This window comes from Medicago sativa, chromosome 5, assembly GCF_051527215.1.
Source record: "Medicago sativa cultivar Bolivia chromosome 5, Bolivia_mono, whole genome shotgun sequence".
Classification (NCBI taxonomy): domain Eukaryota; kingdom Viridiplantae; phylum Streptophyta; class Magnoliopsida; order Fabales; family Fabaceae; genus Medicago; species Medicago sativa.
The window spans coordinates 43018804-43031679 of NC_140753.1; positions in this window are offsets into that span (position 1 = coordinate 43018804).

The window sequence follows — 12876 nt, forward strand, 5'->3', positions numbered from 1 at the left end:
AAGAGAAAGTTTACTTTTTAGATACATTGAATAATGTATGTATCTACTCAAGAACCTAAACCAAATACATAAATTATTTAATGTATCTAAAAAGTAAATCGTTTCTTGTAAATAGGACCGGAGGGAGTATTCAAGTAGTTAATAAGCTTTATTAAAACAATTACACTCAAATAATTAATAAGTTTTATTAAAAGACGAATTATTTAGAAGAAACATAATTTTTTTTTTGGTTACAGAAGAAACATAATTTGATATGGATAGTAATTTTTTGTTAAATTTATTTATTTTTTGATTGAACTCCAAATTATCGAGGTTTTTTCCTATGTTAAACGAGAGAATTAACATAAAAAAAAAGTAAAAAATAAATAAAATATTCCATCTGCTTTTATGTCATTGTGGGGCCCTCGTGGCATGAAATTATTCTTGCATATTTTTGAACTTGTTTAAAATACTGAACTCTTTCCCCATACAGGAAATATAAATATGCTAATAGTATCTTTTTTTTTATATCATTAAAAAAAAAACTTCTTTTTTATTTTTACTCTGATAGAGTTATTAAAAACTCTTCCTCGATTGGAGGAACGTGGTGGAGCATGCTATTAAGCGTGTGTTTGGTTATGCGGTGACGAGAATTGATTTTGATTAAAGTGATTTTTATAGAATTGATTTTAGTTAAAAGTGAGTTGAAGGTAAAGTGATTTATGTTTGGTTACCTGCATAATAAAAGTGATTTGTATGAAAAGTGTTGTTTGGATTTTTTGTGTTAAAATTGCTTTTGGATGTGTAAATGACCAAAATGGGTTTTCTTGTATGTATTTAAACTTGATTTCATTTATTTTTTTCTACAAATTTCATTTCCATTTTTAGTTATTTAATTTTATGTACCATACTAAATTTAATACAATATTGTGTAAAAATTATTAAAAAAAAAATTGGTAACAAAAAATTCATATAACTATTTTATTTTTTGAAGGAATATATAATGATTTTATAAAACAATATAATTGTGCAAACCTTATTAAAAAAACATTTAGTAACTAAAATTCATAAAAATTATCATTTTTTTCTTCAAAACAATAGAATAATGGGCTCTATGAGGATCGTACAGGCCTGTATAGAGAAAGCAAAAGAGAAAACAGACTTTCTACAAAACAGTGTCGTCTTCTTCAACCTTCCGATTTCTGCAACAACAAAAAAATCACAGTAACAAACAACAAAAAGAATCACGGAGACTTCAATCAATGGAAATATAGAGCAATGAATTTCTCATAAAGGTGAAGGGGTTTTTCAAATATAAAAAGGTATGTGAAAGAAAGTGATCAGATCCAAGGGCAAAAGAGACAAATTAATGTTCTAAATTTCTGCGGTAGGGAGACTCGCTTTCCAAAAGCTAGGAAGAGCAGCTTCATGAAAAATCAATTTTAAAGATGAAAAGCACGATGGCGGTGGAGTTTTGGTGGAGAGCCAAACAAGTCAAAATCACTTTAGATGATGTTGAACGTGCGTTGGAGGACTCTCGTCGGGTAACCAAACATCGACTAAATGTAGAGTTACCGTCACGTGTGGTCGTGGAAAACTGAAAACAACTTTAAGAAAGAAAAAAAAATTAGTGGAAAGCAAAAGAATTGCCATATTGATATGAAATAAAAAAAAAAAAAAAAACTAAGATCAAAGATGTGAGTTTTATGTACTATTCTTTTTACAAGTGTTTTTTTTTACATTAAAATATAAGTTCTATTTATAAGACACAAATGTAATAAGTTATAGGGTTAAATATGTTTTTGGTCCTTATAAATATGTCAATTTTTTGTTTTAGTTCCTCTAAAAAATTTCTTCAACTTTTAGTCCCTAAATTTTTTTTCATCTTCACTTTTGGTCCTCCTTTAAAGTAAACTCATATGTAGAATTCATATTTTTGAATAAAATTTTCCATAAAAAATCATAATATTATAAGAATCTCTCCAAAAAAAATAAGAGTTTTTTCAACAAAACATGAATTTAATAGGAATTTTTATATTTTTTAAGGTTTAAAATTCATATTTAATTTGTGCTTTGTTAAAAAATTCTAATTTTTTAGTTGACAATTTTGTTAGAATATTTTACCCATTTCTGCACAATTTCATTAAAAAAAAATACAAAAATTAAATTAAAAATAGGGACCAAAAGCAGTGATTGAAAATTTTATAGGGACTAAAAGTTGAAGGAAAATTTTAGAGGGACTAAAAGGAAAAGCTGGTATATTTATAGGAACCAAAAACATATTTAACCCTAAGTTATAAGTACACATAGAACCAGCGGCGGATCTGAACAAGGCACGGTGTGGCACTTGGCAAGTGCCACACCAGTTCAGGTCCAATTTTTTTATCAGCTCATTGTATATTTTTACTCATATATTTTTTTTGAACAAATCAAAATGATATATATACTCAAAAGTGTTTCCAATTGCACAAGACGCGCAAAACAGAAACACCAACAAAGTTAATACAATACAGAGTCAGATTTCCCTTTTAAAGGGCCAACCTAAAAACAAAATTATAGGAACACATCCATAAAAGAAAGCGGATGTTTCCACCAATCATAATAAGAATAAGCTAATGCTGCCTGTTTTGATTTCAACCATAAAAATGAATGCATCTTAACTTTTTCAATAAGGGTAGATGGAGTAACTGACGTGTTTCGGAACACACGATTATTTCGTTTCTTCCAAATCACCCAAATAGTAGCAAACCAGATAACTGTAAAGAAAAGATGAGTAGTTCTTGGCAAACCGACATCATGGTAAACTGAATAAAATGGTGTCGAATCTCACCAGGAGGGACCAAATAAATTCCCAGCCAAGTCCGCACATTAGACCAAAGAGCTCCAAAAATATTACAATGCAAAAAAAAAGTGAGAAGCTGTTTCTGAGACATTACAACTAGCCACACAAATGCCATCCGTTGGAATAAGAATACCCCGTTGAACCAGATTATCTTTAGTAGGTAGACGATTGCGAAGAAGACGCCACCCCAATAAAGACACCTTTGTCGGAACATGCATTAACCTGAGACCTGTCAGCCATGACACATGTATCTGTAATATAGCGGTAAGCTGCTTTCACCGAATATCCATGAACCGGGTCTAACGACCATCTCCAAGAGTCATGAACAGTGTCCTGCAAAATAATGTTACTTAAAAGAGCAACACACTCCCTCACACTCTCCTCCTCCCATGCATACAAACGACGACACCAAACCCACGCATTACCGTTACCGTCCCACCCCAACCGCCTCATATCCTCAACCTTACTCTCCTTCTCCACCGCCAACTCAAATAATCTAGGGAACTTTAACCGCAGCGGAGTGTCCCCTACCCAAGTATCATACCAGAAGAAGGTGTTCCTCCCGTCACCAACCTTCCTTCGAACATTATCATCAAACCACCTCCCAACTCCCTCACATATGCCTTCACGCACTCTACAAATCATCTTCCACCACACCGAAGCATGTCTATCTCCCTCCCTAAGCCGTCCCCCAACCTCACCATACCGAGCCTTTAACACTCGATACCACAACCCTTCTTTGTCCACCAACATCCTCCAACACCATTTTCCAAACAATGATAAATTAAAAACTCCCACCTTCATAACCCCCAACCCCCTTCTTCTTTTGGTAAACAAATCGAGTTCCAATTAATCCAAGCTATTTTCCTATGATCCTCACCACCCCCCAATTTTTTTTTAAAAAAATAGATTCAATAGAAGAAATTATACTTGCAGGGGCTTTGAAAAGGGAAAGAAAGTAAACCGGAAGCGAGGACAGGACAGACTTCAGAAGAACCAGTCGGCCACCGTAAGATAGATATCTGTTATTCCAAGACGACATGCGAGCCACAATACGGTCAACAACAGGTTTCCAAAAACTCAATTTTCGAGAATCCCCACCAATAGGTAAACCGAAATACACAAAAGGAAGCTTCCCTCTTTTACAATTCATAACTGAAGCCGCAGTCATCAGCCATGAATCAGGGATATTCACACCAGTCAACATACTCTTGTGAAAGTTCACCATCAATGCCGACACCTCCTCAAATAACAGAAGCACTGCCCGCATGGAACGAACATTTAGCCAACTCTTTTCACCAATGATTAAAGTATCATCAACGAACTGAAGGTGTGTCAAAGTCACCTCACCAACTCGACCCACTGGGTACCCCTTAAACAAATCCGCCCCCACCATATCTTTATTTTTACTCATATATTAATAATACAAACACCTAATTTTTTTTTAATTTTTATACATGCGTCTATATTTTTACTCATATATACGGGGACATATATATATATATATATATATATATATATTTTTTTTTTGTAATTTATACACGTGTCTATATTTTTACTCATATAAGAGAACCCTTTTTTTTGTCCTCGTGACCTTAGCTCAGTTGGTATGGACAATGCATAATATATGCAAGGTCCGGGGTTCGAATCCCGGCCACCACAAAAAAAAAACCTATTTTTTTAATTTATACATGTGTTTATATTTTAACTTATATATATTATTAATACGGGGACCAATTTTTTTAATTTATACAAAGATCTTTATTTTTATTTTTTTTATAATTTCTATGCAATTGTGACTTGCTTCCAAAAAAAAGAGCGCGCAACGCGCTCACCCGTCCGTATGCACGGGTATCCTGCTAGAGCATTTGACATCTCTTGTAGCCTATATATAAAGAGATGTTCTTAGAACAATTAATATTGATATAATTTTAATTTTAGTTTATTTTCAACAAATGAAAAAAGATATTATTTTCTTTGTAATTTTGGTTGCTACAACTATTTTTAATATAATTTCTTATTAAATTTAATATTATTTAATTATTTGACAAAAAAAATTTGCCTCATTGATATTGAAAGTCCAGATCCGTCCCATAGAAGAACCATAAGACTAAATGCCAATAACAATGAATATAATCATTCACTCATAGGAGGTAAGGAACATATAAAACCTTAGGGAAATGAACATCCACATCGTATTAATATTATTCATAACATTTCCCCTTGGATGTTGATGACAGAGCATCATATGCCATTTTGACTATGTTTTTTTAGTACTTTTCTTTGCATTTGAAGACAAATAAGATGAGAGATAGAGGAGTTATCAATGGTTTGAAGAACATATTGTATTGTTTTCACTCGAGTCGTTGTAATTAAGTTTTATCCTAGATCATGCAACTCCACAGGTGTTTTGGGTGTTTTGTAGTGAGGAATAATGTAAATCGACAAATCAAGACATTACGTGAAGGATCAAAGATATGAAATTGAAGATCAAGGGTTCTTAGAAGGTCGTTGAAGACAATACCAAGTAAAAAAAAAATCATTTCAAGTTCCTAGGAATTTTCAAACGGAAGAACGATCGAAAACAAAACGAAAACGCAAGACATCACACCTAAAGGGCTGCCTCAGGCGCCAGGCGCCCAGATGCAGGAAAAAACAACTTTTTCGTTGTTTTTCAAGCTGGATCGGTGCAAAAAGCCCAGTTTTCTTCTCATAAACACTAAGTAACCTCATGCTATAAATAGAGACCCTTGCACACTATTTTATTCATTTAGAAACATTGACGGTGAATGCAAAAGGGTCAAGCATCAGAGTTCCAAGACATGATTCATCCTTCTTTTATTCTCTCTAGGGTATGTTTTTCTATTGTTTTCTTATGATGTTTATTGCCATGAGCAACTAAACCTCTTTGATTAGAGTTCCACGATGAACCCCTTGTTATTTGTTGGAATTTATTAATATAGTTTTTCATTCAGTTTATACTTTGATTGTGGTTGATTTAAATTAGATTATGTCCGTTCATAATGCTTCGTCAATTGGTTTACTACGTGTGTAACCTTGCGGATTGAACCATATGATAAAAATAGGCCCTGACAACTCGAAATTATATCAATTCCATTGGCCTTTCCAATTACTGATTCTTATAGAGCTTAGGAAGTTTCAGGTTTGAATTCCTTCCATCATCAATCTTTTCTTCAAACAACTTAGTACACGACTTAGGTTGGTCCTGCAATAGTTATTTAAAGAAACTTCGTACGAGTTTTACCGTTGGATTCATAAAATCAAAGCAAGCCCTACATAAGTTGTTTGATTTCTTAAAAGATGGTTCCAATAAAGGCGGCGGGGGGGGTTGTTCAAGGATACCATAATCGCCGTTAATCATCTTAATCACAAAAACTTAATTCAACCCTGCAATTCTATTCACTTTTATTTACTTCCGCCTTTTGAAATAAGTTTTTATTAGTTACTAAGTTGAACGACAATCCTTGTGGAGAACGATAAACTTACTACCTTATTACTTGTTATGATTTGTTGCACTTGCCAATTTCTTCCATCAGATATCCATGAAGGATATGCCTCGTTAAAACCTTCCTAAAAGAACTCAACATGAAAAAATATTAGTGAAGGAAAAATAGTACAATATCCGATATATTTGCTTGTTAAAAACCTTACCAAGAAAACCCATTAGGACATTACCATGGTGAAGGGAAAAAGAGTGCATAATATATTTATTTCTCCCCCTCAACCAAACAAGCATCTCTGATACGATGAAAACCAATCTTTTGTACCAGCTGGTCAAACATTTTACTTGGGAGTTACTTTGTAAAAGGCATTCAAGATTATCGCACGAACAAATTTGATGAATGTTTAGATCACCACTCTTCTGAAGAGCATATGAGAAAAAGAAATTTTAAAAAATATGCTTTTGTTCTACCGATCTTAATATATCATACTTTCAACCAAGCAATTCTCATGACATTATATTCATAAATGATTGTTGTGTTCCTTCTTCTGGAAGACAAACCACAAGTTTCTTTTATGTGTTTGGTCATAGACCTCAATCAAACCCAATTAATGTTGAGGATCATACAATAACTTGCATATCTAAATAACAAGTAATATATATATATATATATATATATATAATAATAATAATAATAATAATAATAATAATAATAATAATAATAATAATAATAATAATAATAATAATAACAACAACAACAACAACAATAATAATAATAATAATAACATGAATAATTATCAAGGTACATTATTGTCTCTCAATTAAACTACAAATATGGTACTTCAGGACAATTAGTTCTTCATTATTTACTCAAATTCTCAAACAATTTTCGCCTGCATCTAGTGATTTTACAATCGTCTGAGTGCATAAAAAATGTGATTTGCCCATCTATAACCATTTTAGCACATTTCTATATAAGCATCATGATTCACAAAAGCATTATTTTTTAAATACTCAACTTGTATTCTTAAATAAATATATATCATTGCAACATATTTAATCTTAATTTATTTTCGTTTAAGAAATCAAATTTCAAAAACTCTTTAGGAGTTCTCAGATTTATTTTCAAATAGACAAATACTATCATTTTTATACCACTCTTTTATAAAATATTCACTAAGACTATTATACAACATGTTTCAATATTTTAATTTGAATAAGTAATCTCTTCGAGAATCTGAATTGTATGCCTCGCTAAAATTAAATCCTTCGGGGAGTTTTATATAAAAATATCAAACAAGTCGTGTATTGTAACAATTACTTAATATATAAATTGATCCTTTCATGTGGTACTAGACTTAAACAAGTATGATAACATGCTTGAATTTACTTCAGGTGAATACAACTTTTTAAATTTAATAGTAGATTTTCACCAATAATTTTAAAAAAAAGGCAAATTTCATATATCAATATTTCATGATTCTTTTTTTATTTTCACATCTACAGATGTATGGACTACTGGTCCAAAAATCATTCTCTTTGCTACGCTAGTTCAATATCGCCTCAAATTCGTCTTTCCATTTAGTCAATCATTTTATTGTCTTTAATCTTTAATAGACTTTGATTCATGATCCTTATTATCATTTTTACATATAATATATTTTATGTAAAAACATCGTCAACGTTGACTTTTATTTTTCGGTTTTATCGCATTTCATTCATGACATAATTTATCGAGATCTCTTTATTTACATAAATTTTAGGTACCTGATCAATTCTCCTGGAACTAAAAAAAAAAAAATTATGTTAAACTTCTCTTTTTGAATTTTCATATCCTTTGTCTGTGGAACCGACTGCTCTAATTTATCAATTGATAATTAACTTCTAAGCTATAAATTGATCTCCAATTATTTATTCAAGATATTTTATAATAGATGGAGATTTATATCAATTATAGTTTTCCAATATTCTTTTAGGACCCATGTAAGTGCATTATATTGGAGTGATAGGCCAAACCGCAAGTGCACGGTCTGTCGAAGTAATAGTAGTAAAATAGAGTATCGTTCCGCTAGGGAGTTGTTCAATCTAATTAACTTTAAAAGAATGATTAGAGGAGAAGAAAGTTTGTAAAAAGGAGGTTTAGTTGCTGAAGGTAAATAACAATAATATAAAAGAGCCTTGGGATTATTGGTTTGTCGTAATAACGAATCTTTTCACAAACAAGCCTTAAACTTATAACCTTACGTTGGTCTTAATTTATAAAGACAAGTTTCTCTTTAGCCTATCACATCTTCTTTCGGTCTCAGTGAGTGTGTTCCTCCAACAACCACACCTATTTTCATGGGTGATTGCCTTTGGAATCCTTGAAGCTCGAAACTTTATATGTCTCAAGGTTTGCTAGACTATTTTCATGTTTCGCAATCCTTGTCTAGATTCACTTGTTCGAATATCAAAACTCCACTTTCGTTTTATGAATTGATTTTTGGAATAATGAATTAACAATTATCAAACCCTCCACTTTCGCTTCTACAGTTTGATAATGGTTAATTCATGTTAAAACGGTGAATCTAGATTAGAAATTAAGGTTACTTAAGATTAGGGTTTAAGGCTTGATTTGATCCGGATTACGTCATTAGACTTATCCAACAATCCCAAGACAAGAGAAGTCTACTCACTCATGTTCATCGTAGACATGGGGGAAGAAGAGAGAAGACAATAAAATAAATTGCGAGAAAGAAATAAAAGGAAGAAAATTTTTTTATTAAAATAATTGTACTGAAAATATTCTAAGAAAAGGTGAATGTTTATGATGGGATGCTACTCTATTTATAGCTTTACAATTGACTTAAAATCTAAGCAACTATAAGGGTAAATCAGTAAAGCTGCAACAGGGTAACTCAGGCTTGAAGAAAAGCAGCAAAAGATGGTCTGGAGGGTGGCACGGCCGTGCATATGTTGGCACGGGCCGTGCCAAGCTTCTGACTTGGTGGAGACATATTTTTGTCTCGTATCTTCGTATTTTCGCACTGTATTTGCTCCAGTCCTTTCTTTTGCTCCAATACACCTTCCACCATATATTCGTTCCTAAAATAAAATAAAAAGCAATTTGAAGTAAAAGATTCAAAAAGGAAATAAATTTGCAATAAAATAAAATCAAATCTTTAATAAAACTAGACTAAATAATGCATTAAATTAGACTAAATTATGACTCATCAAACTCCCCCACACTTGAATCTTTGCTTGTCCTCAAGCAAAAGGCAATGGACATAGTAGCAACAAAAGATTAATCATGGCAATGCAATTGAAAACAACATGTCTCTTTGAAGGTTTTGTTTCAAGTGCACTAATCACAATTTCAAACATTCCTCGTGAACCTATTCAACCCAACAACAAGTTTTAAGTGAGTGTGTGTGTGCAGTCTGATAGGGCCAAACCGCAAGTGCACGGCCTATTGAAGTAATAGTAGTAAGTAGAGTTATCGTTCCGCTAGGGAGTTGTTCAACTTAATTAACTTTTAGTGAATGATTAGAGGAGAGAAAGTTAATAAAAGAGAGTTTGATTGCTGAAGGTAAAAACAATAATAATAAAGGGCCTTAGGATCATTGGTTCATCATAATGACTAATCCCTCACTAGACAAAACCTAAACATCTAATTTCATGATTTACACACTAATTTCTAAAGACCGGTTTCCCTTAGCCCCTCACCTTTCCGATGAAAGTCCAGTGAGAGTTTACTTCTAGTAACCAAGCCTATTTCATTGACATGATTACTAGAAGATGCATAGAGGATTGAAACTACTCTTTGTCTCAATAGCAAAGACTATTTCACTGTTTTGCAATTATTGTCTAGATTCACTTGTTCCAACATCAAGACTCCGCTCTCGCTTTATGAATTGATGTTTGGGATGATGGATTAGCGATTATCAAACCCTCCGCTTTCGCTTCCACAGTTTGATAATTGTTAATCCACGTTAAGACGGTGAATCTAGATTAGAAATTAGGGTTACATAGAAATTAGGGTTTATACATGTTTTGTTTAGGATTGAGTCATTAGACTCCCCAACAATCCCAAGACGAAGAAGTCTACTCACTCATGTTCATCGTAGACATGGGGGAAGAAGAGAGAAAATAACAGTAAAGTAAATTGCAAAGAAAGTAAAAGGGAAAATAAAGACTTTTATTAAAATAGCAATTGAAATAAACAAAGTAAAGGATGATCGTTTTATGGTGGAGAGCTACTCTATTTATAGCTTTACAATCGACTTAGAAACTAAGCAACTAAAGGGATAAAACGGTAAAGCTGCAACAGGGTAACTTGGGCCCGAAGAAAAGCAGCAAAAGAGCATCCTGGGGACGGGCACGGGCCGTGCCACATGTTGGCACGGGCCGTGCCAAGCTTCTGAGTTTGGGGGAACATATTTTTGTCCCGTATCTTCGTATTCTTGCGCTGTATTTGTTCCAGTCCTCTTTCTTTTGCTCCAAGGCACCTTCCACCATATATTTATTCCTAAAATAAAGTAAAACACAATTTGAAGTAAAATATTCTAAACTAAAATAAAATGCAATAAAATAAAATCAAATCTAAAATAAACTAAACTAAATAAGGCAATAAATAAGACTATCTATGACTCATCAAACTCCCCCACACTTGAATCTTTGCTTGTCCTCAAGCAAAAGGCAGCAAACATAGCAGCAACAAAAGATTTGATTATGGCAATATTAAGAACAAAATGTCTCAAAAGAAAGGCTTTGCTTCAAGTACACTAATTACAATTTCAAATACTTCTCATGAACCTATTCTACCCAACATCAAGTCTCAAGTGAGTGTGTGTGCAGTCCAACCCTTTTCTTGCTCCTGTATAAGACAGATATTATGAGGAATAGGTTCTATCCTTAGTGCTAAAGTAACCGAGAAAAGTCCTTTCTTCATTTCATATAAGAGTGATGGGAATTAAAGTTAAGATTGAATTAATTTAACAATTAAGCACAAGGGGCTGCAGATGCTTAGGGGTTATCTATCCTCGTAGGAAGTCTTCTCGGATGTAATTGTCCTTTCCCCCTAGATTCAAAATCACCCTAAGCAGTGCTGCAAAATTATTATTTGTTTCATCTCCGCGTAGGAAGTCTTTTTGGATGTAATTGTCCTTTCCCCCTAGAATTGATGAATTTGTTTCACTTTAAATTCAAATTAAGGAGTCACCACCACAATTAGGAAGTCAGGATGTAATTGTCCTTTCCCCCACATGTTGGTGCCATTCTCCCGCCCCATTTAACATTAACAAATTAAAAAGAATATAACAATTAAGAACAATTTGATTAATTTTCCCACACAAACTTATACTACTTTTACTCTTAAGACTTTAAAGGGTCTAAGTTAACACTAAAGATAGAACGTGTTCCTTAAAATATCTATTCATACATTTACTCAAGGATTGCGACCGGGTGCTTTTCTCATTGGAGAATTTTCACATTAAAACAAGATATGGGTATAGCAAGAACACAAGAAACATATGAAACTACTTTCATGTACAAGAAGCAACCTTTAAGAAAGAGACAAAACAAAAATTTTCATGCCATTTTTTACATTAAAAACAAGCTACTAGTCATGCCTCTTGCCCTAAAAACAAAACAAAAAGAATAAAGTTCAAGGGAGTTTGGGAACACTACGACTCTAGACACTTTATTAGGCCGTTTTAACAACAAATAAATCTAAAGGGGGAGATTGTTGAGTATTTGGTTATTGGCTTCATTGTTGATAAAACAAATACTAGTGTATGTTGGATACGATGTTCCAACATCTTGGCACGGTTCAGTGTGCCCGGTTCATGTGGCTTGGTTTACGCAATCTTTATCTCAGTAAGGAAACCACGCCCTGTTTCTTGTTCACCAAGCAGCACGTTATTGTCCAGAATAAACTGGAAGATTTGTTTCTAAAATATAAACAATATTTTAGGATTTCTTGGTGGTGGTTATGGAAGTTCCTAAACATGTTCCTACTTTTTAGGAGTTTCCATATTTGTAAAATATATTTTCAAAACAGATTTTAGAAAATATATTTTCTGGAGAATATTTGTTTCAACATATTTCTGAAGAGAATATTTGATACAAATATATGTTTAGCCTATTAAGAAAGGGTCTGGTTATGGTGCATAAGGATTTTCCCATTAATCTGTAGCCCAACAAAATTTGCTTCCTACACCCCCCAAAACTGAAAACAAAGAAAATTGGCAAAACAAAATTTCATTTCTCAAACAACTCACGTCATTTCTCAAAATCCATTGGAAACAACCTCCACCACCGGAAATCCATCGGAAACAACCTCCACCACCGGAAACAATCGCCGTCGTTCTTCATCAACACAAGGTAACCGATTCTAATTCCTTTAACCGATTCTAATTCCTTTAACAATTACGAGCGTCGTTCTTCATTCAACTCTTTAACCGATTCTAATTCCTTTAACAATCGCCGTCGTTCTGCATCAACAGAAGGTAACGAGCAACATCGTCGTCTTCCTTCACCACCGGAAACACTGTCGTTCACTACACGAGCGTCTTCACCGTCGTTCACTTCCAACGCCGTCGTTCACTTCCAA